This window comes from Schistocerca nitens, chromosome 3 (genome assembly GCF_023898315.1).
Source record: "Schistocerca nitens isolate TAMUIC-IGC-003100 chromosome 3, iqSchNite1.1, whole genome shotgun sequence".
NCBI classification, from domain to species: Eukaryota; Metazoa; Arthropoda; class Insecta; order Orthoptera; family Acrididae; genus Schistocerca; species Schistocerca nitens.
In genome coordinates this window covers 262,018,158-262,045,293 of record NC_064616.1, presented here as the reverse complement: position 1 = coordinate 262,045,293, position 27,136 = coordinate 262,018,158, and the positions used below count along the sequence as shown (strand labels likewise).

The 27,136-nt window shown below is 39.3% G+C and overlaps 1 non-coding gene across 1 annotated transcript; it reads left to right on the top strand.

Moving 5' to 3' along the window:
• The first annotated feature begins 25,723 nt into the window (after positions 1-25,723).
• Positions 25,724-25,798, top strand: Trnat-ugu (transfer RNA threonine (anticodon UGU)). The gene has a single exon. It is a non-coding gene; the product is annotated as a tRNA-Thr (tRNA).
• Positions 25,799-27,136: the final 1,338 nt, after the last annotated feature.

Sequence of the window (27,136 nt, the reverse complement as noted above, 5' to 3'; positions counted from 1 at the left end):
CCAGCACCATGTAGCCATTACCCTTTTGTAATATCTAATATTTATCTATCCATAAGTGGACAGTATGCATTGAATGGATGTTGTCAAAAGTAAACATAGTTTACAGAACACAAAACTTAAATGTACACATAATTTAAATACACAAAATATTCCTTACATTAGATCATTAGCTAGAAAAGTGAACTGAAGACTTAGTCCCAGTGTTAGGGCACCATGCTTACACCAGAGAAACTGAGAGTGGGAGTAGTAATAATGTAAATAACAGTATTCTTTCAGGTGTAATGCTAACATACTGCACATCTATATGCCAATGCCCTGACCTACATAGCACAACAATTGGACATTGACTGTCACATTTCTTTGTCAATACTCTGTGTACATTTTGACAATGTTTTCTCAGGGTGTAGTGAGTAAAAGTCCATATTTCCCCTGAATTAATCACTGGTCACTTTAATTCTGGTGCTTGATTGAAAAAAGAAAAAAAAATTAGGCTAACGTAGTCTACCTTGTTTGAAACTATGTTGTCTCATTCACATAAATAATGACTCATTTATTCTGGCACCTTTTAAGAACAAAGCATAAGGACAGAATATTTTTTCTCAGAGTTTCCTTCCTAGCCCAGTGACCAGTTCTATGCAAGAAAACTTTAGTTTTCACAAAAATGATATTTCTGTGTATTGTTCATAATGTCACAGAAATTGCTACATAATAGCACATTTAGCCACACCATGAGTGCGATAGTTATTGTGTATGCATTGCTTCTAGACACTTGAATCTCACTCTGCTCAGCGATGCTCACTTCTGCTGTAACCTGCACACCACTTATTAGCTGACACTCAACTTTAACATTTTGCTTATACACTCCTGGAAATGGAAATAAGAACACCGTGAATTCATTGTCCCAGGAAGGGGAAACTTTATTGACACATTCCTGGGGTCAGATACATCACATGATCACACTGACAGAACCACAGGCACATAGACACAGGCAACAGAGCATGCACAATGTCGGCACTAGTACAGTGTATATCCACCTTTCGCAGCAATGCAGGCTGCTATTCTCCCATGGAGACGATCGTAGAGATGCTGGATGTAGTCCTGTGGAACGGCTTGCCATGCCATTTCCACCTGGCGCCTCAGTTGGACCAGCGTTCGTGCTGGACGTGCAGACCGCGTGAGACGACGCTTCATCCAGTCCCAAACATGCTCAATGGGGGACAGATCCGGAGATCTTGCTGGCCAGGGTAGTTGACTTACACCTTCTAGAGCACGTTGGGTGGCACGGGATACATGCGGACGTGCATTGTCCTGTTGGAACAGCAAGTTCCCTTGCCGGTCTAGGAATGGTAGAACGATGGGTTCGATGACGGTTTGGATGTACCGTGCACTATTCAGTGTCCCCTCAACGATCACCAGTGGTGTACGGCCAGTGTAGGAGATCGCTCCCCACACCACGATGCCGGGTGTTGGCCCTGTGTGCCTCGGTCGTATGCAGTCCTGATTGTGGCGCTCACCTGCACGGCGCCAAACACGCATACGACCATCATTGGCACCAAGGCAGAAGCGACTCTCGTCGCTGAAGACGACACGTCTCCATTCGTCCCTCCATTCACGCCTGTCGCGACACCACTGGAGGCGGGCTGCACGATGTTGGGGCGTGAGCGGAAGACGGCCTAACGGTGTGCGGGACCGTAGCCCAGCTTCATGGAGACGGTTGCGAATGGTCCTCGCCGATACCCCAGGAGCAACAGTGTCCCTAATTTGCTGGGAAGTGGTGGTGCGGTCCCCTACGGCACTGCGTAGGATCCTACGGTCATGGCATGCATCCGTGCGTCGCTGCGGTCCGGTCCCAGGTCGACGGGCACGTGCACCTTCCGCCGACCACTGGCGACAACATCGATGTACTGTGGAGACCTCACGCCCCACGTGTTGAGCAATTCGGCGGTACGTCCACCCGGCCTCCCGCATGCCCACTATACGCCCTCGCTCAAAGTCCGTCAACTGCACATACGGTTCACGTCCACGCTGTCGCGGCATGCTACCAGTGTTAAAGACGGCGATGGAGCTCCGTATGCCACGGCAAACTGGCTGACACTGACGGCGGCGGTGCACAAATGCTGCGCAGCTAGCGCCATTCGACGGCCAACACCGCGGTTCCTGGTGTGTCCGCTGTGCCGTGCGTGTGATCATTGCTTGTACAGCCCTCTCGCAGTGTCCGGAGCAAGTATGGTGGGTCTGACACACCGGTGTCAATGTGTTCTTTTTTCCATTTCCAGGAGTGTATGTTCCATCAACTTTTCTGCCAGCAATGCCATTACCTAACTCCATCTCATTGTCTGTAATCTTAATGACTTTAACAGGAAGTCATAGCACTTGTTTAAAAAAGCATTGCCTGTGATCACTTTCACAGCATGGAGTGCACAGTGATAGCAGGGATTGCTTTGAAATATACCTAGATCTGTGACTGTGTTAGTTCACATTATGGCTGGGTCTATGTTCATCTTTGCTGACTAATAGATGTTCCTTTAGCTCATACCTCGATTCTATTGTCTAGCGGCTTTTGCCACAACAGTTAACTGTCTAAGAATAACACTTGTCTAAATAGTTTGCATATTACATTATGTAATTTCCAACAGCATATCTTATTTAATAAATATTGTACTTGAAAACCCTGGACAGAACATGAATAATGGAGGATCTAAAGGAAACCACACACAATATACTTTAGGTGCTCTGTGATCAACAGGCGCGTAAAAGACACTAAAAAAAGACTCACAGTTCTCTTTTGTAGGAGTGTTATTCATTTCAGATGCACACCAACAGTGCAGTTCTACAGCTGTACACCATATTTTGAAGTGGTCAAAATTTGTAAAAGTATATGTATTAAGAATTTTGTTGGCAACTGTTTAAAACAATCTGCTAAGGGAACATTGTGGACTACTTTTTTTCCCACACACAAAATATCCATGACTTTTCCTTTTTCGAATTTTCAGATTGACCACCCCAAGAATCTAACAATAATAAAGACTTTTCTTCCACAATGTGAAAAATTCATTGTCAAATATCTTTTGATGTTGTCACATGTTACTTTACCAGATTGTGATACTGTCACAAGGACATTTTGGGCTTCAGAAAGAGATTAACACATAGAAAATAACTGAGCACTAACAGAAACTACATTCTTGTGGTTTTATCTTCACACAACAAACATAGGGATATTCAGTTGAACAAAACAGTGCTCTCTCACACCTGTTTACTGTTAGTGCATTACTGTCTCAAAAATGATGAAAAACATACATTGAAATGAGTAATGTAAGCCAGAAACGGGGTTAAATGAAATAGCTAATGTCATGAACAACATCCACATGTTTCCTTCAATGGTCTAAATTAGCAAAGACTTGTAAACAGTTTAGCAATACTTGTGTTGTAGATACGAGTAATTTTCAAAGAGAGTTGTTTGCCAGACATGGTATGCACCTTAACAGGTCAGGTAAACAAACCTTAGGTACTCTTTTAAATGCAGCAACCATGAAAGAAATCAAGAAAATATCTCCTCACTCGGAACCTGTTCCCCTTAAATGGCTCCAGCAATACCATCAGACTAATTTTCAGGCTCAGAATTTCCGTGAAACGGTTAACAATGAAACTATTGTTCCTGAGGCCACAACTACTTTTTCAGGCAAAAGCAGCCGCCTTCAGAAAATACCAAAGCTATGACAATTTTTCACCATAATGTAGGAGGACTTATAAACAAACTTAATGAAATTTCTTTTGTTTTAGATGACCCACAAGAGATAAAGGATGCTGATGTTTTACGCTTTAGTGAAAACCACATGAGAAACGAAATGTTACAGCTCAGTGGTCTAGCAACACATTACTGTAGATCTATCATGAATGGTGGATTAGTAATTTACTTAAAAATAACATATATAGCACATTGAACAAGATATTGAAATATGTGGTGTAGAAATTACTGTAAGTGACTGTACAGTTGTAGTGTTAGCTCTATACAGAGCTCTCTCAGGGAACATAAAGGTGTTCCTGAGGCAGTTAGATTCTGTCTTATCGCAAGTGTGCTCAAAATCCAAGGAACTAATAATTACAGGTGATTTCAATGTAGATTTCCTAAATGAAACCAGTGGTAAAGCAGATCTAGAACACCTAGTTGATTCTTATAATCTGACAACAGTAGTAAATTTTCCAATTAGATTTACCGAGAACTGTCAAAGTCTGATTGACAACATATTTATAGATAAGTAAAGAGTCAACAATATCAGTGTGCATCCAATTCTTGGCCTTTCTCATCATGGTGGTCAACTGCGTACTCCAATTGACATCAATCTGAGCAACAGTTCTGAGAATTCTTGGAAATCTTTCAGGATAATATCTACATACATACTCCGCACTCCACCATACTGTGCATGGCGGAGGGTACCTCATACCACAACTAGCATCTTCTCTCCCTGTTCCACTCCCAAACAGAACGAGGGAAAAATGACTGCCTATATGCCTCTGTACGAGCCCTAATCTCTCTCCTCTTTGTGGTCTCTCCGCGAAATGTAAGTTGGCGGCAGTAAAATTGTACTGCAGTCAGCCTCAAATGCTGGTTCTCTAAATTTCCTCCATAGCGATTCACGAAAAGAACGCCTCCTTTCCTCTAGAGACTCCCACCTGAGTTCCTGAAGCATTTCCGTACCACTCGCATGATTATCAAACCTACCAGTAACAAATATAGCAGCCCGCCTCTGAATTGCTTCTATGTCCTCCCTCAATCCGACCTGATAGGGATCCCAAACGCTCGAGCAGTACTCAAGAATAGGTCGTATTAGTGTTTTATAAGTGGTCTCCTTTACATATGAACCACATCTTCCCAAAACTCTACCAATGCACTGAAGACGACTATCCGCCTTCCCCACAACTGCCATTACATGCTTGTCCCATTTCATATCGCTCTGCAAAGCTATGCCCAAATATTTAATCAACATGACTGTGTCAAGTGCTACACTACTAATGGAGAATTCAAATATTACGGGATTCTTTTTCCTATTCATCTGCATTAATTTACATTTATTTGTATTTAGAGTTAGCTGCCATTCTTTACACCAATCACAAATCCTGTCCAAGTCATCTTGTATCCTCCTACAGTCACTCAACGACAACACCTTCCTGTACACCACAGCATCATCAGCAAACAACTGCACATTCCTATCCACCCTATCCAAAAGATCATTTATGTTGATAGAAAACAACAGCAGACCTACCACACTTCCCTGCGGCACTCCAGATGATACCCTCACCTCCGATGAACACTCACCATCGAGGACAATGTACTGGGTTCTATTACTTAAGAAGTCTTCAAGCCACTCGCATATTTGGGAACCAATCCCATATGCTTGTACCTTAGTTAGGAGTCTGCAGTGGGACACCGAGTCAAACGCTTTCCGGAAGTCAAGGAATATGGCATCCGTCTGATACCCTTCATCCATGGTTCATAAGATATCATGTGAAGAAAGAGCGAGTTGCGTTTCACAGGAGCGATGCTTTCTAAAGCCATTCTGATGCATGGACAGCAACTTCTCTGTCTCAAGGAAATTAATTATATTCGAACTTAATATGTTCGAGAATCCTGCAACAAACCGATGTTAAGGATATTGGTGTGTAATTTTGAGGATCCGTCCTTCTACCCTTCTTATATACAGGGGTCACCTGCGCTTTTTCCCAGTCGCTCAGGACTTTATGTTGGACAAGAGATTCGCGATAAATGCAAGCTAAGCAAGGAGCCAATGCAGTAGAGTACACTCTGTAAAACCGAATTGGAATCACATCAGGACCTTTCGATTTATTTATTTTCAACCCATTCAGCTGCTTCACAACCCCAGGGATGTCTATCACTATGTCCTCCAAAATTTGAACACCAGCCTGCAAGAGATAGACTGGAGTCCAGTTTTCAATGAAACAGATGTGAACAAAAAGTATAATACATTTCTGAATGAATTTATGTCTATTTTTGAAGCTACATTTCCCAAAAAAAAATTAGAAACAGTCATGTAAGCACTGTCAAAAAGTTATGGATCACTGCAGGAATAAAGACCTCCTGCAGAACAAAGAGGGTGCTGTATTATTCCTTCAGAACTTGTAATGATCCAAAGAAATGTCAGCACTACAAACTTTACTGTAGCATCCTAGAGAAGGTAATAAATAAGTCAAAAAATATGTGCATTAAGTCTGAAATTGATAAGTCTACAACAAAATAAAAACAATTTGGAATGTAATAAAATGGAAAATTGGCAATAAAAAGGGGAGGGGGGGGGGGGGAGAAATCTTCAATAGGCACTCTTTCTCAGTAACAGAGAAGACAGGCTGTAAAGGTTCTGTAGACAAGTAATTGGCTCTTCTACAGAAAGGTATCAGTAATAGACCCCCACAATTATCCTTACCACATGTTACAGTATAAGAAATTGAAAGAATTATTGCCTCATTAAAAAATAAAAAGTCTGTTGGTGTGGACAATATTTCCTGTAAAATAGTGACATATTGCTATAAATATATAAGTCCAATCTTATGCAATGTATTCAATACATCTCTGCAAGAAGAAATAGTCCACGACAGGCTAAAACTAGCTGTAGTGATACCACTCATTAAAAGAGATGAGAAAAACAATGTTACAAACTATCGCACAATCTCCCTCTTAACCATCTTTTCAAAAAGGTCTTGAAAATCTCAAGCACAGTTTCATTGTCAATCAGCTTCCACAAAATCCTAAACAAGAGTCAGTTTGGATTTCGTGCTGGTCTTTCTATAGAACAAGCAGTATTCTGTTTCAACAACCAAGTTCTGGAAGCCATGAACAAAGAAATGTCTCCAGTAGGTATTTTTTGTGACCTCTCAAATGCCTTTGATTTTGTATACCATCTAATCCTTTTGAAAATGGCAGGATATTACAGTTTGGGTGGTACCATTGGTTCATTGCTCCATTCATACCTAGAGGACCTAAAGCAGAATATAATGCTGAATGGCTCATCCAGAGAACCTGCCTCATCTGAGAGAGGCTCAGTAAGTCGTGGTGTACCACAAAACTCTGTTTTGGGTCCACTGCTATTTCTCATCCTAATTAATGATCTCCCACTTTGTTCTGATACAAACAGTAAATTTACTCTTTTTGCAGATGACCCTAAAATTCTAATTGACGATTTTACAGACAACAATCTTGAACAAACTATGACTAAAGTTTTCAGTGATATTGTAAACTGGTTTTCTTCAAATGGTCTCTCACTCAATACAGACAAAACCCCTTATATGAGATTCCATAATCCACAAAGAAATCTGGAAGAAATTAACATTAAATGCAGAGATCAAGAAATACAAAAAACTGAGGTTACAAAATTCCTGGGTGCTTATATAGACAGCAAATGTAACTGGTCAGCACACATTCTTCATCTTTATAAAACACTTAGCTAAGCAATATTTGCACTATGGGTTATTGCTTCAGTGGCTGAAGCAGTCACCATTAACGCTTCATACTTCAGCTATTATCATTCACTAATGTCATATGCTATTATATTCTGGGGGAACCAACCTCTCGCAAAGAAAATTTTCACTCCACATTAGAATAACAAGAGGTGTCCATCACAGGGACTCTTGCAGGCACTTGTTTCGAAAGATGGGGATCCTTACCACCTCCTCACAATATATCTTTTCCTTGTTGACCTGTAAAAACCCTTCTATCTATGAAGATAACAGCCACTTTCATGATGAATATAACACAAGAACCAATAACAGTCTGCATATTGAACTGAAAAGCCTCATTATCGTTCAAAAAGGAGCTTATTACTCCAGCATTAAGCTGTTTAATGCTCTCCCACCACACATCAAATGCCTTCACAAGAGGTTTCCAGCATTCAAACTCTCAAGGAGTACCTGATAGAGAAATCTTTTTATACAGTTGATTAACATGTGAAAGAATATATATATAATCACTAAACTTGTAAGTGTTGTAAACTTATATTATTAATTTTATTTTGAGTGCTGTCATAGGCATATGACATTTATTTATTGGTATTCCTGTATTTTCTTTGAAATATTTAGTTTATCTTGACCCCTTTATTTATATTACACATCCTTAACATGTGAAACAAAACTGTTCTGTTAACTGAATGTGCTCTTGTTTAGCTGATATCTTATTTACATTTCATCTTTTATTTATGTAAGATATATTTCAACTGTCTACAATCTGACACATTCCATATCATAAATATATTTGTTGTGAGTAGCTGATCTTTCAAAGTGCCACCGCGCAGTTACGCACGTCCTCTACATGCGGCGCTGTCTGCCAGCCATGCAGCAGCAACGCCACCTAAGCGGCCAGCCAGCCAGTGGCCACTAGACTTGGACTCAGTTATGATTTGACTGTTAAAGTGTACACATGTCTTACTCTGTTTACTTGATCTGTGACTTTCATGTATTGCGTCTTCCTTGAAATATACACTCCTGGAAATGGAAAAAAGAACACATTGACACCGGTGTGTCAGACCCACCATACTTGCTCCGGACACTGCGAGAGGGCTGTACAAGCAATGATCACACGCACGGCACAGCGGACACACCAGGAACCGCGGTGTTGGCCGTCGAATGGCGCTAGCTGCGCAGCATTTGTGCACCGCCGCCGTCAGTGTCAGCCAGTTTGTCGTGGCATACGGAGCTCCATCGCAGTCTTTAACACTGGTAGCATGCCGCGACAGCGTGGACGTGAACCGTATGTGCAGTTGACGGACTTTGAGCGAGGGCGTATAGTGGGCATGCGGGAGGCCGGGTGGACGTACCGCCGAATTGCTCAACACGTGGGGCGTGAGGTCTCCACAGTACATCGATGTTGTCGCCAGTGGTCGGTGGAAGGTGCACGTGCCCGTCGACCTGGGACCGGACCGCAGCGACGCACGGATGCACGCCAAGACCGTAGAATCCTACGCAGTGCCGTAGGGGACCGCACCGCCACTTCCCAGCAAATTAGGGACACTGTTGCTCCTGGGGTATCGGCGAGGACCATTCGCAACCGTCTCCATGAAGCTGGGCTACGGTCCCACACACCGTTAGGCCGTCTTCCGCTCACGCCCCAACATCGTGCAGCCCGCCTCCAGTGGTGTCGCGACAGGCGTGAATGGAGGGACGAATGGAGACGTGTCGTCTTCAGCGATGAGAGTCGCTTCTGCCTTGGTGCCAATGATGGTCGTATGCGTGTTTGGCGCCGTGCAGGTGAGCGCCACAATCAGGACTGCATACGACCGAGGCACACAGGGCCAACACCCGGCATCATGGTGTGGGGAGCGATCTCCTACACTGGTCGTACACCACTGGTGATCGTCGAGGGGACACTGAATAGTGCACGGTACATCCAAACCGTCATCGAACCCATCGTTCTACCATTCCTAGACCGGCAAGGGAACTTGCTGTTCCAACAGGACAATGCACGTCCGCATGTATCCCGTGCCACCCAACGTGCTCTAGAAGGTGTAAGTCAACTACCCTGGCCAGCAAGATCTCCGGATCTGTCCCCCATTGAGCATGTTTGGGACTGGATGAAGCGTCGTCTCACGCGGTCTGCACGTCCAGCACGAACGCTGGTCCAACTGAGGCGCCAGGTGGAAATGGCATGGCAAGCCGTTCCACAGGACTACATCCAGCATCTCTACGATCGTCTCCATGGGAGAATAGCAGCCTGCATTGCTGCGAAAGGTGGATATACACTGTACTAGTGCCGACATTGTGCATGCTCTGTTGCCTGTGTCTATGTGCCTGTGGTTCTGTCAGTGTGATCATGTGATGTATCTGACCCCCGGAATGTGTCAATAAAGTTTCCCCTTCCTGGGACAATGAATTCACGGTGTTCTTATTTCAATTTCCAGGAGTGTATTTGTTCAACTTGAAGTTATATCAATATTACTCATCCTTAACATGTGAAACAGAATTTTCTGTTAATTGATTGTGCTGTTATTTAGTTGATTTTTATTTATGTTGTATCTTTTTATTGTATTTATACAAGTTATATTTGAACTATGTAGAATCTGACATGTTTAATATCCTTGCAATTCACTCACTTCCAGGATCTACAGAACATGAAATGAAATAAATAAAATAATAAAAAAAAATAGATGCTAGCATGCACTGTCTTTACTTCCATTTGTGAAAGTCCAGGCTCAAAAAAGCATTGGTTGATTGCTGAAATGTCCAATATATTCACTACATGCAAAATACATAGTGTTCAGTTCAACAGTCCTGTTCTATTGTATCAGAAAAAAATAATTGGTTTTCTTTGTGAATGATGATTCAAAAGTTTCCATATGCATGAAGCCATCCTTATGGAACCTCCCACATGTAGCAATTGGTTTTGGTTTCCCCTATATTAAGAACCATGAGATTGTACATGGAGAGCCTTCTCTTATAGGATACAACTTTTGCATTCACTTTAGAGCTTGCAAGTTAAATTCAGCTGACACAGATTCGCCTTTGCTTGAATCTTCATTTTTAAAGTTGTTAAACTCTCTTGCCCTTTCTTCCCTTCTCATTATGCTCTTCCTGTTCCCTTTTAAAAGCTTCATCTTCCTTTTACTCAGCCAAAAGTGTGAAAACTTTAAACTTTTACCACACACATCTTTTCATGTTCTATAGAATTTCAGATTTAATTCTGTTGTGAATATCTGGTGATACAACCATAATTTCTTGGACGTCTTTCAGTCTTCATGACATTGTTCCTGATATAACTCATACATTATATAAATACTCATATCTACAGGTAAACAATCTGCCGTGCCTCATTTCCTCTTGTAATGACAAGGAAGAGTAGGAAAACTCTTAATATGTTTCCTTATAGACTCTTTACTTTCTTCTGAGTTCTTTATACATCACTCATGACATCCCCTCTTCTCTTTACCAATTACATGATATTTATCTCTTTTTTAAATAGTATTTCTTACAAACGTTTCAGAAATGTCAACTGCTTGGGGGAAAAACTGCATACTTACTTGAATCTTATCAACTTCCTTTATTAGATAGAATTTCCTGGTCTTCTTCCTTCTTGCATTGTCAGCTTTTGTTCTCACACTTTGTTTTCTTCTTCCTCCACTAATTTATTTAGGTGCCAAAAGTGACATCGTGTTCTGTAAGACAGAGAATATGAGCACAATTTGTGCCTGTTGGTTCGTCAATATTTACAATAAATTGGTCTAACTTACAGAGCAGGCTTTGAATATTTTGGTGAAAAATTTTGAGCTTATTTTTAATTACATAATTGGTTGTGGTGCTGCCACTGTTGGGACTGAGTGTCATTTCTTTTGACATACCAGTATTACGGGAACAGTTTTCTGCAGGGAATGGGGAGCTGTTGTGCTGGTAACACCCACATTTGTTGTTAGTAACTTCATATGTGGGTGTTACCAGCACAACTCCCCCTTCCCTGTAGAAAACTGTTCCTGTAATACTGGTATGTCAAAAGAAATAAAACTCAGTCCCAACAGTGGCAGCACCACAAACAACTATGTAATTAAAAATAAGCTCAAAATTTTTCACCAAAATATTCAAAGCCTGCTCTTAGACCAATTTATTGTAAATATTGATGAACCAACAGGCGCAAATTGTGCTCATATTCTATGTCTGACAGAACACCATATCACTTTTGGCATTGAAATGCTCAATATTCCAAACTATGTTTTAGCTACCTCATTTTGTAGAAAGCATATGTGTAAAGGTGGGGCAGTTATTTATGTGAAAAACAGCCTGTACTTTAATACAATAGATGTAGAGAAATATTGTGTAGGGAAAGACTTCGAGGCATGTGTCACAGAAATAGGAGAAGCTGACAAGAAACTGTTAATCGTAGCAGTGTACAGGGCTCCATCTGGTAATTTTAAAGTATTCATGAAACAGTTAGATTCTGTGCTATTGTATTTCACAAGGAAAAATAGGAACATTATAGTGACTGGAGATTTTATTATAGATTTCCTAGAAAGGTCATCTTTTAAGACAGAGTTTGTAAATTTAATGCATACCTACAACCTTGTCTCCACTCTCATTTTTCCCAAAAGAACTACTGCCACATCCAGCACTCTAATAGACAATATCTTTGTAGATATGAGTAGAACTCATCACATCAAAGTTGAAAAAGTCATAAATGGTCTCTCTGATCATGATGGGCAAATACTCACAATTGACAACTTTAATACAAATCAGAGCAAAGCTAGTGCACAGTGGAAAACCATTAGAAACATGAATGAGGAAAATATCCAAAAAATCAAATTATGCATTCAGGAGACTGACTGGAGGTATGTTTATCTTGCAAACGATGTTAATACAAAATATAATTTATTTACTGATGAATTATCAAGTATATTTGAAAGTGTCTTTCCAAAAAAGGTCTGCAGACTACAGAACAGGCAATCAAGCAAAAAACCATGGCTCACCAAAGGCATTAAAATATCATGCCAGAGAAAAAGAGAACTGTATACAATACCCAGACAATCCAACAATCCCCTCCAGATGAACTATTGTAGGACATACTGTAAAATTTTAACTAAAGTCATTAAAAAAATCTAAAAGTATGTGCATACAACCCGAAATTAATTGTTCAAATAATAAAATCAGAACAATTTGGAATTTCATAAAGAGGTAAACAGGTACTGCACCATCTGACAATGAAAAAACTGCTGTCCTAAAAATTAACAATTCAGAAATAACTGATAGTAAACAGATAGCAGACACATTTAACAACCACTTTCTGTCACCTCTCAAATAGGTTGCAGTGGTGACCTAAGGGAAGCTGCAGATATTCTGAAACTTAACCTCCAACAATGTTTTAATGATATAAATGTAACACCCGTAACTGTTAATGAAATAAAAAAAATAAGTCACTCATTGAAAAGTAAAGGATCTTCAGGTATAGATAACATCTCTAGCAAACTGTTGAAAGCCTGCAGTAAGGATGTAAGTGTAGTACTTGCTCACATTTGCAACACGTCTCTTTATGAGGGAGTTGTTCCAGAGAGAATGAAATATGCCATTGTGAGACCTCTTTTCAAGTCTGGCGATGCTACAGATATAAAAAACTATTGTCCTGTCTCTCTCTTAACAACTTTTTCAAAGGTTCTTGAAAAGGCAGTGTATAACAGGATTGTGGCGCATCTTGATAAACTTAATATTATTAACCACAGACAGTATGGTTTTCAAAAAGGGGTTTCCACAGACGTGCCTTATATTCACTCACAAATGATATCTTGGAGTCTATTAATAGTAAGAAGTCACCAGTTGGTGTCTTCTGTGATATTTCCAAGGCCTTTGATTGTGTAAACCACAAGATACTCTTGGAGAAGGCCTATCATTACGGAATCAAAGGGCCTATAGGAAACCGGCTAAAATCATATCTTGAAGACAGGAAACAAAAGGTGGTTCTAAACAGCTGCAACAAAGGATCTTCTAATCTAGTGGATTCTGAATGGGGCAAAATTCAGCATGGAGTTCCCCAGGGATCTGTCCTTGGACCCTTGCTGTTTTTAATGTATGTTAATGATTTACCCCTGTCCATTAGTAAAAATTATGAATTCACAATGTTTGCTGATGATACAAGCATTGTAGTAGATGGTAAGTCTACTGCTGATCTGGAGACTGATGTTAATGATATACTCAGAGAAGTTACAGCTTGTTTTTCATTTAATTCTCTTTCAGTTAATATTTAAAAAACTAATTTGACACAGTTCCACACAAAAAATAAAACTCTAGAAAATATAGTAATTGCTCATGACAACTAGGAACTAGAACAGGTGCACGCCACTAAATTCCTGGGGGTTCACACTGACAGTAGGCTCAACTGGGAACAGCATGTGTCCCTTACTCTAAAAAGGCTTTCGTCAGCAATATTTGCTCTAAGAATCATTACTCATTTTGAGGACATCAACATTTTAAAATCAGCTTACTTTGGGTACTTCCACTCATTAATGAGTTATGGAATAATATTCTGGGGTAATTCACCAGCCTAAAAAAAATCTTAACTGCTCAGAAGAGAGAAGTCAGAATCATGTGTGGGGTTCCTCCACGAATCTCATGTAGCAAACTTTTCACACAGTTAGGTATTCCAACCACAACATGTCAGTACATATACTCTCTGATGAATGTAGTTAATGAAGACTATGCTCAGTATGAAACAAATTGTTCATACCATAACTACAATACTAGAGGTAAAGATGATCTACATGTTGAACTAAAAAATTTATCACTTGTACAGAAGGGAGTAAAGTATGCTGCTATAAAGACTTTTAATGCATTGCCTAATTATATTAAATGTACAAGGGAAAATGAAATGCTGCTCAAAGGTACGTTAAAAAAATACCTGCTTGACCATCCACTGTACTCCTTAGATGAATTCTTTTCCAGAAGTCATGCACTCCCTTAATAATAGATGTATTTAGTCTCTTAGTTATTAGATGGATGATACAATATTATGTTCATGTTATAGTGTTAATGTTATAGTTATGATGTTATAGTGTGAGTTGCTATACTAGTTAAATGACAGCTTGTAAATGAGAAAAGTGATACTTATTAATGTCTATATCATTATATTATATTGCTATTCTGTAGCATTAATTGTATTTGTACAATTGTATTGACACATTCCACATCCAGGTGAATCACTCGCATGTATGGATCAATCGAATACGCATACCAAATAATAAATAAATAAAATAAAAGTAGCTCAACTGATCCAAGATACTAGTAGACTTTATGGATATTTTACCTACAGGATGACAATTATTGAACTATATGAAATAAAATCATCATAACTTCTGAATTGTTTGTGTTAGGTCATTGAAATTGCAGAGTTGGCTATGAGGCATGATAGGAATTAGTATGCACATGCTAACATGCCTTGTTGTTGTCAGCCGTTTGCACATGAAAATGTCACAGTACAGCAAGCCTGAGGTGAAGGCATACAATGCGAGCAATAACAGCCCAACTGTGGCTCAAAGGAAGTTTGCAACTGAGTTCAAGCTGAAGACAACTGGTCCAAGTGTGCTAACTATCAAGAATTTGATTCACAAGTTTGAGAGAATGGGTAATGTTGGCAATGTTGGTCATCCAAAAAGAGTGAAAATGCCTGAAAACTTTGAGGGGACACATGCTGTGTTTCAGACCAGCTCCAGAAAATCAATCAGATGAGTTGCTCAACAGGTTGGAATCAACCAGGAGACACTGTGACAAATTGTTGTGGAAGACCTGCAACTCTTTCCATACAAAATTCAAACCCATCAGCGATTAAGCCCCAGGGTCATGGAATGGCATTTGGATTTTACCAGCACTATTGTCTACAGAATTAATGAACTGGACTTTGATGTGAATACTCTCTCAATGAGAGTGGTATGCAATGTTCACTCACAGAAAATTGGTGTGATATTCCTTGATGGCATGGTGACCCTTATTCTGACAAGATGTGGTTCATGGAAGACACAACTCGTCCCCTTCAAAGCAGGAGAGTGTTTGATGTCCTGGAGGAGCACTTTGGGGATCACATTCTAGCTCTGGAGTACCCAGAGGCTACTGACATGGGCCTCAATTGACCACCATATTCTCTGGATCTGAACACATGTGACTCCTTTTATGTGGGGCTATATTAAAGACAAGGTGTACAGCAATAACCCCAAAACTGTTGCTGAGCTGAAAACAGCCATTCAGGAGGTCATCAACAGCATCGATGTTCCGACACTTCAGCGGGTCGCGCCACATCATCGTCAATGATGGCAAGCATATTGAACATGTCATAAGTCAAATACAAATACCTGTAGTGACGTTATTGAATTCTATGGAATATATATATATATATTTTCCATAGAATTCAATAATTGTCACACTGTATCTTACTCACTAAAATTCCTGCTGTAATGTCCCTGACATTTAGAACAACAACAACAACTACTACTACTACTACTACTACTACTGCAATAATAATAATAATAATAATAATAATAATAATAATACCTGCTACTGAAAAATATACACTAAGAAAGGTTCCAATACTTCTAATACCATTAGCAACAATGATAACCTGCAGCAAGGTAACATCTGGGTAACCATGGCCCTCATCCGTGGATCAAAAGTTGACAAAGTTACAGGGCTAGAAAGTTTTAACAGCCGGGACGTCATCGCTTATTGGACATTTCACATCACAGAGGTCTACAATAGACATGGGTAAATCTATTACCTGCCGTCAATGCCATTCGCTCTGAGGACCAGGAATCATCATAAAATAAATGAATCTGAATCTGTGTCAGTGTGGGTTCAAGGTGCTGACCATTGTAAAAAAAATTAAACTTGTTGGTGATCTCACCGATTATTACATAAATTAAATAAAATCTTTCCCTCCTCTAGTTCTTACTAAAAAAAATATTAATTACAATATTGCATCAGCCACATGCGAGATACTCATTGTGAGCGATGACCTTGGTCGTTACGCAACTGCTTATCTCTCTGTGTTTATAATACTTCAAAAATTCCACTAAATTCCATTGCTTCTCCTGGCACATTTTCATCACCCATCTTCCTCTGGACTCCATTACACTCCTACTTGCTCATAAACCCATTCACAACTGAAAGAATGTTTATTTTCCTTGCCAGGAACTCTCATTTCATTGTTGTAACAGAGCAACAGTGACAATACGTTGAAACAGAAGTAGCAGGAAAAGCAGCTTGTAACAGTTCTATTAGGAGCAAAGAAACATAAGAAGTGTTACATTTAAGAAAATAACGCTACACCCTGTAGTCTATAAATGGATCAGATCTTCTGCCTGTCTGATCCGTATTAATTTTCATAAAATGTTGCCAGCTAAAATGGAAATGAATTAAGACAGTGTTACACTTTTTTCATCATAAGATAGATCCTGATTCCATATATCTTATGTTAATAACAGCTGAAAAATGGCAAAAATGTAGTCACATGTATCTGATCCTATATGGGCACAAGTGCACATTTGCTTTATCAGTTTTACAAAATAATAGTCACATACACTATTTAATCATATAGCTATATAATTTTTAAAGACAATAACACCATTCTTAATTACACATTTTAAATCTACTATAAAGTCTACCTATAAACATTTTAATTCCGCTACTCCATAAATAAGTACACATCGACTGTGCTACCATTCTGCCTATACACATTTTAATTCTATTACACCATATGTCTATTTCCACATTTGCATTTAGTTTGAATTCACCGGCTCCTAAGGCCTTTCTACAGGGAATAGTTTTATTGTTTTATTAAATTTCTCTTTCAAGGTGATATTCAAAATATGAAGCATAAACAGTTGTATAGTTTTATTGCTACATAAGCAGTGTTATGTTGGGGAAAACATAACTTTATATAGTTGCTGGTAGCTTTATATTAAATGCCCTCATTTCTTTACAAAATAGTTCATATTCACCTGATAAAAATCTGTGAAGATTGAAAAGACACTAGCTGCAACCTTCCTTTGATAAGTTGGCAAGTTTGTGTGAAAATTTCACAACAGCTTTAGCATTTTGTCATATATCTTTGATCTGTACTAGCTTTAAAAAAGATATTTCATTGTTGAGCTATGGTAACCAGTGAAACTGTACCTATACGAATTTGTTCAAGCCAGGAAAGGTTTTTCTTCTTATTGTGTCCAGTAAGCCTCCTTTGACCCACAGTACTGGGCAAGTTTTCCTTAATTTTTCCCGTTTCCTTAACCTTGCCAGTCCTTTTCCTTCATTCTGCTTCCTTTCCTTTCAACCCTTCTAACAGGAGAAGGAGCCACCGGCTCCAAATGCTTGCACATTTCCAACCTTTTATATGTGTTTTCCCCTGCAATCAATTGGTGAGTAAGTTTTTAATCTATCCTTATTATATTATAAAGTGTAATACAAAAAGAGCATAATTTTAAAGAGTCCATTTAGGTTCCAGAAAACAACAAACATAATTTCTATTAATAAGTTTATAGATAAAAATAATTTTTCAGTAGACAAAGATAAAAAAGTTACATAAATTTTAATAACTTGTGAAAAGAAACAGTTTACTGTATCATTTTATAATCCTTTGGGTACAACAAAAATCTAGGTTCAGATACAATGCCTTATAGTGCTTCAGCTCATACATGAAAACAGGAAACAGACAATTACTGGAAAGAAAATACCATGAGCTGGCCCTAGACAGGGCTCTGGGGCCCAACTGACTGCTGCAGAATACTTGAAAATATTCTCAGTTCGAATGTAATAAACTTTCTTGAGACAGAGAAGCTTATGTCCATGAATCAGCATGGATTTAGAAAGCATTGCTTGTGTGAAAATCAGCTTGTCCTATTCTCACATGGTGTACTGTGAACTATGGATGAGGGCAACATACAGGTTGCATATTTATAGATTTCTGGAAAGCATTGGACATGATGCCCCATTGCAAACTGTTAATGAAGATACGAGCATATGGAATAAGTTCATAGATATGTGAGTAGCTCAAAAACTTCTTAAATAATAGAACCCAGCATGATGCCCTTGACGGCGAGTGTTCATCGGAGACAAAGGTATCATCAGGAGTACCCCAGGGAAGTGTGATAGGACTACTGTTGTTTTCTATATATGTAAATGATTTGGCAGATAGGATGGGAAGCAATCTGTGATTGCTTGCTGCTGATTCCATGGTGTATGGTAAGGTCTCGAAGTTGAGTGACTGTAGGAAGATACGAGATGACTTAAACCAAATTTCCAGTTGGTGTGATGAATGACAGCTAGACCTAAATGTGGACAAATGTAAGTTAATGCAGATTAGTAGGAAGATCAAACGTGTAATGTTCAGATACAGTATTACTAGTGTCCTACTTGACACATTCGAGTTGTTTAAATATCTGGGTGTAATGTTGCAGAGCAATATGAGGTGGAATGAGCATGTGAGAACTGTGGTAGGGAAGGCAAGTGGTTGACTTCAGTGTATTGGGAGAATTTTAGGAAAGAGTGGTTCACCTGTAAAGGAGACCACATATAGGATGCTGGTGCGACCTATTCCTCACTACTGCTCAAGTGTTTGGGATCCGTACTGGTCAATTCGAAGGAAGACACCAAGGCAATTCAGAGGTGGGCTGCTAGATTTGTTATCGGTAGGTTTGAGCACCACATAAGTGTTACAGAGATGCTTCAGGAACTCAAATAGAAATCCCTGGAGGAAAGGTGATTCTCTTTCCAAGAAACACTATTAACAAAATTTAGGGAACCAGCATTTGAAGCTGACTGCCAAATGATTCTACTGCTGTGAACATACACTGCATGTAAGGATCACAAATATAAGATACAAGAAATTAGAGCTCATACGGAGACATATAGACATTTTTCCCTCACTCTATTTGCAAATGGAACAGGAAAGGAAATGACTAGTGGTAGTACAGGGTACCCTCCGCCTAGCACCATAGACTGGCTTGCAGACTATGTAGATGTAGATGTAGATGTAGACGCAGACAACCATGTCATCCATTGCCGATGGCATCATCAGATGTAATGTGGAAGGGCATGTAGTCAGCTCACTGCTTTTCCACTCATTGTCAGGTTCCTTGACCTTGGAACTGCTATTAATCAGTCAAGTAGCTGCTTTAGTTGCCCTCATGAGGCTGAATGCTTCCCATAAAAGTCCTCCCATCAAGGTTGGTTGGTTTATTTGGGGAAGGAGACCAAACAACAAGGTCATTGGTTCCACCGGATTATGGAAGGATGAGAAAGAAAATTGCGCATGCCCTTTCAAAAGAACCACCGAAGCAGGTTAGGGAAATCGCAGAAAACCTAAACCAGCACGTTCAGATGCAGGTTTGAACCATAATCCTCCCAAATGTGAGTCCAGTGTGCTAACCCTTGCACCACCTCGCTCGGTTCCCCTCAAGGAATAATCCCTGTTAGTACTGTAAACTGAACCTTGGTTCCCTGCACGGCATTCAGCTGAGCTGATAACTCTGCTACAGAATAATCTGAAATTAAATAAATAACTTTGCTGGCTTATAAACCACTTCTCAAAGCATTTCATGAGGCTCAGTGACGGGTAAAAATCTATTCATGTTCCTGAAAAGAACTTATATTCAGTAAACGCAAAGTGTTGAAAACCTTGGGTCACAATACTCAATACAGAGAAAATTTTCCACATGGTATAGTGCATAAGACTAAAATTTAAAGGTAGGAATTACTTGAAAACAAAGCTTGTTATATGAGCTTTTAGTGTCAAAGTCCTATTATTCCATAGGAAAATTCAACAGTTTTAGGGTAATCCTTTATTCACACAGTCATACAAAGATTTCATCATTTTATGTTATGGAATAGTTATGTGATTAAATTCTAGGGAACTGTAGAAGGAAATGTCTAGTAGTATAATACTTTTTGATCAAAGATATTCACTGCTTCCATTACGACAGCTTCTTAATGCAAAAATTACCTGAGACTGATGTTTTAGGATAATATTTCATTTGGTAAGTCTACTTATGGAACAAGAATATTATATCACAACAGTTGATTCAGTGCAAAATAAAAGTAACTTTACATAATTTATTATCGTGTGTACAAACACATCCAAAAACAATAAACATTCACACACAGTATTGTTTGGTAGTATGGTAATAATAAAACACTGAATATTTTTGAGTCATGCCATGATTATAAAAATATATGATATATCTGAAAGATATGTCAAATGCTGTACATATCTTCAAGACATGCTATAGACTCTACATAACAACAATGTTTGATTGCGCCACATATATGAAAAAACAGGTCTGTAAACAATTAATTTTTTGGCTGTTTGTGTGCTGATAAGTGTTTATGTGGAACTTGTTTTTATTTAGAACTGGTAGATAATTAATTACTGTGTTACAATACACTTGCTCTGAATACAACTCTGCTAGAAGACAGTCACTTGACCTCAATTAGTACAAAACTAAAATATGCTAAAATAGCAGCCTATGGGAGGTGACATAGTAAAATATCATTCAGAAAGTATCTCTGTAGCACTATTTACCTGAAATTGCACAAATGTATGTTTAGTAACACTTGGACATGCTATATTACACGTAGATCCAACTCTACTTTTTCTGAAAACAAGTGTTACATCTACAGGGTAAACTTGTACTCCACCGACAAAATATTGGAGGTCATTTAGGGATATTTTCTGAGTAGCTTGGCATAAGAAACCAGTGATTTCCAGTGGTTTCATACAGAATGATAATGTAATTATGATTAATTTCATTTGTTACTTTAATTACCCTTCATTTGGTTAAAATACCTTCACAATAGTTAAAAAGATTGTAATACCCAATCAAGGTATCATGGAAGGATACATTTTGTTGTAAGCGCCTATGAAAAGATGCAAAAGTACTGTGATGTGGTTTCATCACTGTGGGAACAACTTTGTATAGTGTCATTGTATTGCTCCTACATTGCATTCAGGTAATTTATATACAATGTGTATATTAGGTAACTCTTCAGCAGTAGACCTATCCATACTACTGGATGTCACTGTTACACTGTTAATGTAAAACCTCATCTGTTGGAAAACTGACCCAAGACAGAACCAATTAGTATTAAATCAGAGTAAAGATTAAAACAGGCATTATGCTGTCAGTAGTAAGCACCATAGGTGCATGGAACTAACTTATCATCAGATAATACCCACAGCACATACTGTTAACATTTGGGCTCTTGTACAGATATTTCCAGTGCAATTCGGATTGGAAGTTGAATAGAGGTAAGAAATCAGACAAAATCCAATTACTTGAAGCAAGCTGTCAGACACTATGGATCTCTTATGCCCAAATACTCAGAAAAGTGTCTCTGAACACTCTCCAAAATGTTGTCAGTGGAGTTTGGTTTTGCCCTGCATACGAGATATTGCTGTAGATGGAACTGTTACTTTTCAGTGTCCTGCCACTTTAAGACAGCTAATGAGTATGTGACCTGTCTTGAATTCATATCATAAGAGTTTGTCTTTCTTCTTCATCACTTAAAGGAGGCCTTCTTCCTGATTCCCACAGTACCTACAGAATATGTTTCATTATTCAGCAGTGTGTGTGGGGGGGGGGGCATCTTTTTTCCAGGGAGCACATAGTCAGATTGTTGTCAAATGCAATTATGCACTTTCTGTCTATTACAAGTGCAATACGATCTGGTGCAACCTTGCCCTCAAGAAATCCAGGTAAATTATTATCTTCATTTTTCCTCCTTGAAAGTATCGTAGCTTCATCAAAAGATATTATGACTGAACAATTATATATTTTTCTTCATTCTTGCCTTGTACTTTTTGACTATGTGGTTGGCATTGTTATAGAGGTTGAAATCATGTCAGTAACAGTGAGTGGTCAAATGCCCTAGCTGAGGCCATCACCTCCCCCTGGGATGGAATTCATGTTCCCCTGCTGTCTGTATCTACAGTAAAGCACTTATTCAAGTGCGAGATCATTTTCCCAATGCTTTTACATTATGTATCTAAGGTGGGATATGGGAACCAGACCAATATTTACCTAGTTGGATGTGGAAAACCACCTAAAACCTATTGCCATGTTGCTGGCACACTGGCCCTTCTCATTAATCTGTTGGACAGTTTTGATTCGGGGCTGGTGTTCCTCCTTGAGTCCTAGAAGCAACACATAAATGTGTTCATTCCAGGCTGGTTGACTGAATGATTATATTACATACTCCTGACAGTGTGACAGAATGGAGGTGATCTGCAGAGAAATACACTCAGAAGAAAAACTTCAGAAAGCCAAGATCACTAGTAAAGCATTTATTTTGATAACCAGTGTTTGTAAGATTACATTACCATCTTTGAAACTCCAATGGACAGTACCAAGTAGACAGAGTAATAGGTTTGCAAGTCAAGTACAACAATATGCAAAAGTAATTGTCCATACACTTGGAAAAGTAACATACCTTATACTCTACAAATTAACATAATCTCCTCCATCTGTGTTATGTATTGTGTCACATCACAAATATGTGAATCACTGGATATTAGCATGTCAGATTTAAAATAAACAATATGTGCATACATAATGGTAGTGCACCAAATACTCATGCTCCCACAAAAGCTGACTACACAACAACCATTCCATAAGCCCACCAGGTGGAAAGTAGTAGTACAGAATGAGATTTTCACTCTGCAGCGGAGTGTGTGCTGATAAGAAACTTCCTGGCACATTAAAACTGTGTGCCCAGCCGAGACTCGAACTTGGGACCTTTTCCTTTCGCGGGCAAGTGCTCTACCAACTCAGCTACCAAAGCACGACTCACGCCTGGTCCTCACAGCTTTACTTCTGCCAGTATCTCGTCTCCTACCTTCCAAACTTTACAGAAGCTCTCCTGCAAACCTTGCAGAACTAGCACTCCTGAAAGAAAGGATATTGCGGAGACATGGCTTAGCCACAGCCTGGGGGGTGTTTCCAGAATGAGATTTTCACTCTGCACTCTGCACTCTGCCGGGCACACAGTTTTAATCTGCCAGGAAGTTTCATATCAGCACACACTCCGCTGCAGAGTGAAAATCTCATTCTGGAAACATCCCCCAGGTTGTGGCTAAGCCATGTCTCCGCTGTATCCTTTCTTTCAGGAGTGCTAGTTCTGCATGGTTCGCAGAAGAGCTTCTGTAAAGTTTGGAAGGTAGGAGACGAGATACTGGCAGAAGTAAAGCTGTGAGGACCGGGCATGAGTCGTGCTTCGGTAGCTCAGTTGGTAGAGCACTTGCCTGCGAAAGGCAAAGTTTGAGTCTCGTGCGGGCACACAGTTTTAATCTGCCAGGAAGTTTCAGTAGTAGTACAATTTGGAACTCATTTGTGTAACACAAAATTTGAGTTTGTTGTTCCAAACACAAAACTAACAACTTGGAGCCTGTTTTACTGATGTTATGTTATAGAATAAGAAGAATGTTTGGCTTGATTACTTACTGGGTTACATCATAATTGGTTATACAAACCAATTTTACACATCATTAGGTTGGAGTCTTTTATGGATACCCTAAAGCTTTTTACAAAAAATTGATGTTTTTAGACATCTATGATTTCTGATTTGGATTATGCTTTGTATATAAATATTGGTTTTTTGAAAGCTCTTTTTTCAGTTAATGTATTAACAGTTTTGATATTTGGATTAATTTGAATTTAGTCAATGAAAGGAGAAAATATAAAAATGCAATAAATGAGGCAAGTGTAAAGGAATACAAACATCTAAAAAAAGGAGATCAACAGAAAGTGCAAAATGGCTAAGCAGCAATGGCTAGATGACCAATTTAAGTATGTAGAAGCTTATATCACTAGTGGCAAGATAGATGCCGCATACAGAAAAATTAAAGAGTCTTTCGGAGAAAAGAGAACCTCCTGTATGAATACCAAGAGCTCAGATGGAAAACCAGTGCTAAGCAAAGAATGGAAAGCAGAATGGTGGAAAGAGTATATAGAGAATCTATACAAAGGAGATGTACTTGAGGGCAATATTATGGAAATGGAATAGGATGTAGATGAAGATGAAAGGGAGATATGATATAGCGTGAAGAATTTGTCAAGACATTGAAAAGTTGGTATAGAAGCACATCATGACTGGGGTTTGCATGCGAGAATAGAAATTGAAAATGCATCGAAGGGTGTTAAAGTGCCGATTTCCGACTTCTACTAGGACGAAATATGTCGTGGAGAGCAGTACATCAATCAGCAAATGACTACAAAGTATTATCGATCTCATTCTCCCCCAGACATTCACCTTACTGGAATGACACCATCTATTACAACAGTTATTATGACTGTGCACTAATTGTGAAATCGGGTGACAACTGTGTTTATCTAAGGCACACCTCAGTTATGAAGTTATACAATCTGGATACTGCACTACATCATGCTTTGGAAAGATTGAACTGTTGGTTGCTGAACATAGACTCCCCATACAATGATGCTGTAAACTTCCTACATGTGCATAGTGTACACGTTGATGATTTGAAGCAGTGCCTTTGTTTGCATATGAACACTGAACACAAAAGAGAAACAGATTAAATGCGCATGTGAAAAACTTGAGTACTGTGAGGCAGCCATTGGTTTGAGGAAGATACGCGCAGAATTTATTGCATGTCAAAAAGCTTTGTTTGGGAAATACTGTACAGGTGTGAAGAAGAAGATAAAGAAAGAGTCCGATGATCTTCTTGAAATACTGCATCCTATTTATGATATTTAAATAAATAATGTATGTATGTAAATGTAATCTTAAACTGTGTTTGTGTTTTATTTCATACCTCTCTCATTATAGTAAAAGTATATACTTATTAATATCTATATATGGCGGTAGTATCTGTTCCTGAAAGAACAGTTACCGTGGATGATCAAGCAGCTTTGCTAGAAATGTAATAATAATTAAATGGACACCCAAGCTGCAAACAGGCGTTGATCTACTTCATTGAGGACATGTTGAAAATGTGTGCCCCGACCGGGACTCAAACCCGGGATCTCCTGCTTACATGGCAGACGCTCTATCCATCTGAGCCACCGTGGGCACAGAGGATAGTGCGTCTGCAGGGACTTATCCCTTGCACGCTCCCCGTGAGATCCACATTCCCAACATGTCCACACCACTACATCTATTAGGCGCACTACGAATGTAGTGGTGTGGACATGTTGGGAATGTGGATCTCACGGGGAGCATGCAAGGGATAAGTCCCTGCAGATGCACTATCCTCTGTGCCCGCGGTGGCTCAGATGGATAGAGCGTCTGCCATGTAAGCAGGAGATCCCGGGTTCGAGTCCCGGTCGGGGCACACATTTTCAACATGTCCCCAATGAAGTAGATCAACGCCTGTTTGCAGCTAGGGTGTCCATTTAATTATCATTACTTATTAATATCATTATTTTTCAGTGCTATGACAGTTATTCACAAAATGAATGATAAAGTTACTCTTCATGGGTTTTATGTAATCCTCATCACAAGGACTTTGTTGTCGGTGACTGGTTCCATGAAGATGCAAAAGAAGACCTGAAGAAGAACAGAATTCTCCTTCCTGATAATATACAAGCAATTATTGTAGGTCCATCCAATTGTGGCAAGACTAAGGTCCTCATGATGCTGCTAACACATGTAGATGGAGTCCGGGTTGAACATGTTAGTGTATTCTCAAAAACAGTCAGTGAATGTGATGATATCCCTCCTCCTGAAAAAGCAAAGCTGAATTTGCTGTGGAAAACCAAGAGCAAATTCAAAAATATTTCTGTTTCAGTCAACGTATGGGTTCTGATGTATTTTATCTAAGCCAAACAATTTCCAGAATCCCGAAACAGTTGGTTGGGGATAATGCCAACCTCATTATAGCCTTCAAACCAGACAATCTGAATTTAAAACACATTTACCAGGCACATGTTGTTCAATGATTTTGTAAAGATATGTGCTGATCGCTGAAATCATTCACAGCATGAGTTTCTCATTATTGATAAAACAAGAAAACTTAGTGATGGTATGTACAGGCGAAAATTTCAAGAGTTTCTGCATATATAGCATGGTAAGGGAGGTCAGTATACACTGCACCATGGACAAATTCACACATGTCTAGCTCTCAACCCAAGAGAATGGGTGTACACGGACACAACATTCGCCTGAACATGGATGTGGAAATTCAGGCTATTGTGCATAAAGTTGGAGGTATGTGTAGAGAACTAGAGATGTATTACCAGACTCTTTCGAGAATGGCGAATGCGTTAAATGAGTTTGTTAATGAAGTTGGTAAGAAGGTAACCGACTTAACTGGAAAGGTCGAGGCTATTGAGGGGAAAATAGATGTAGATTTCCTTGTTGTTGAGAAGGGGGAGCAGGCACACAGTAAGAGGAAGAAGAAGCCTCACTCTGTGGGGATATCTAATTAGTATACACTGAGATATCAATGAAGCAGAAAGTGATTGAAGCATGGAAAACAGTTCATGAGAAATTATGGTTGCTGAGGTTAGGGCATATGGATCGACAGCAAACACTAAGAGAGTCCTGTAAGCTGGTTACTGAATCTCTCAGACAGCTGTCAGCAAAAACTAAAACACACTATAATGATGGTGTTGCCATTGATGAAATCATTATCCATCATGCCCCTGGTCAGATAGATAGAACATTTGGC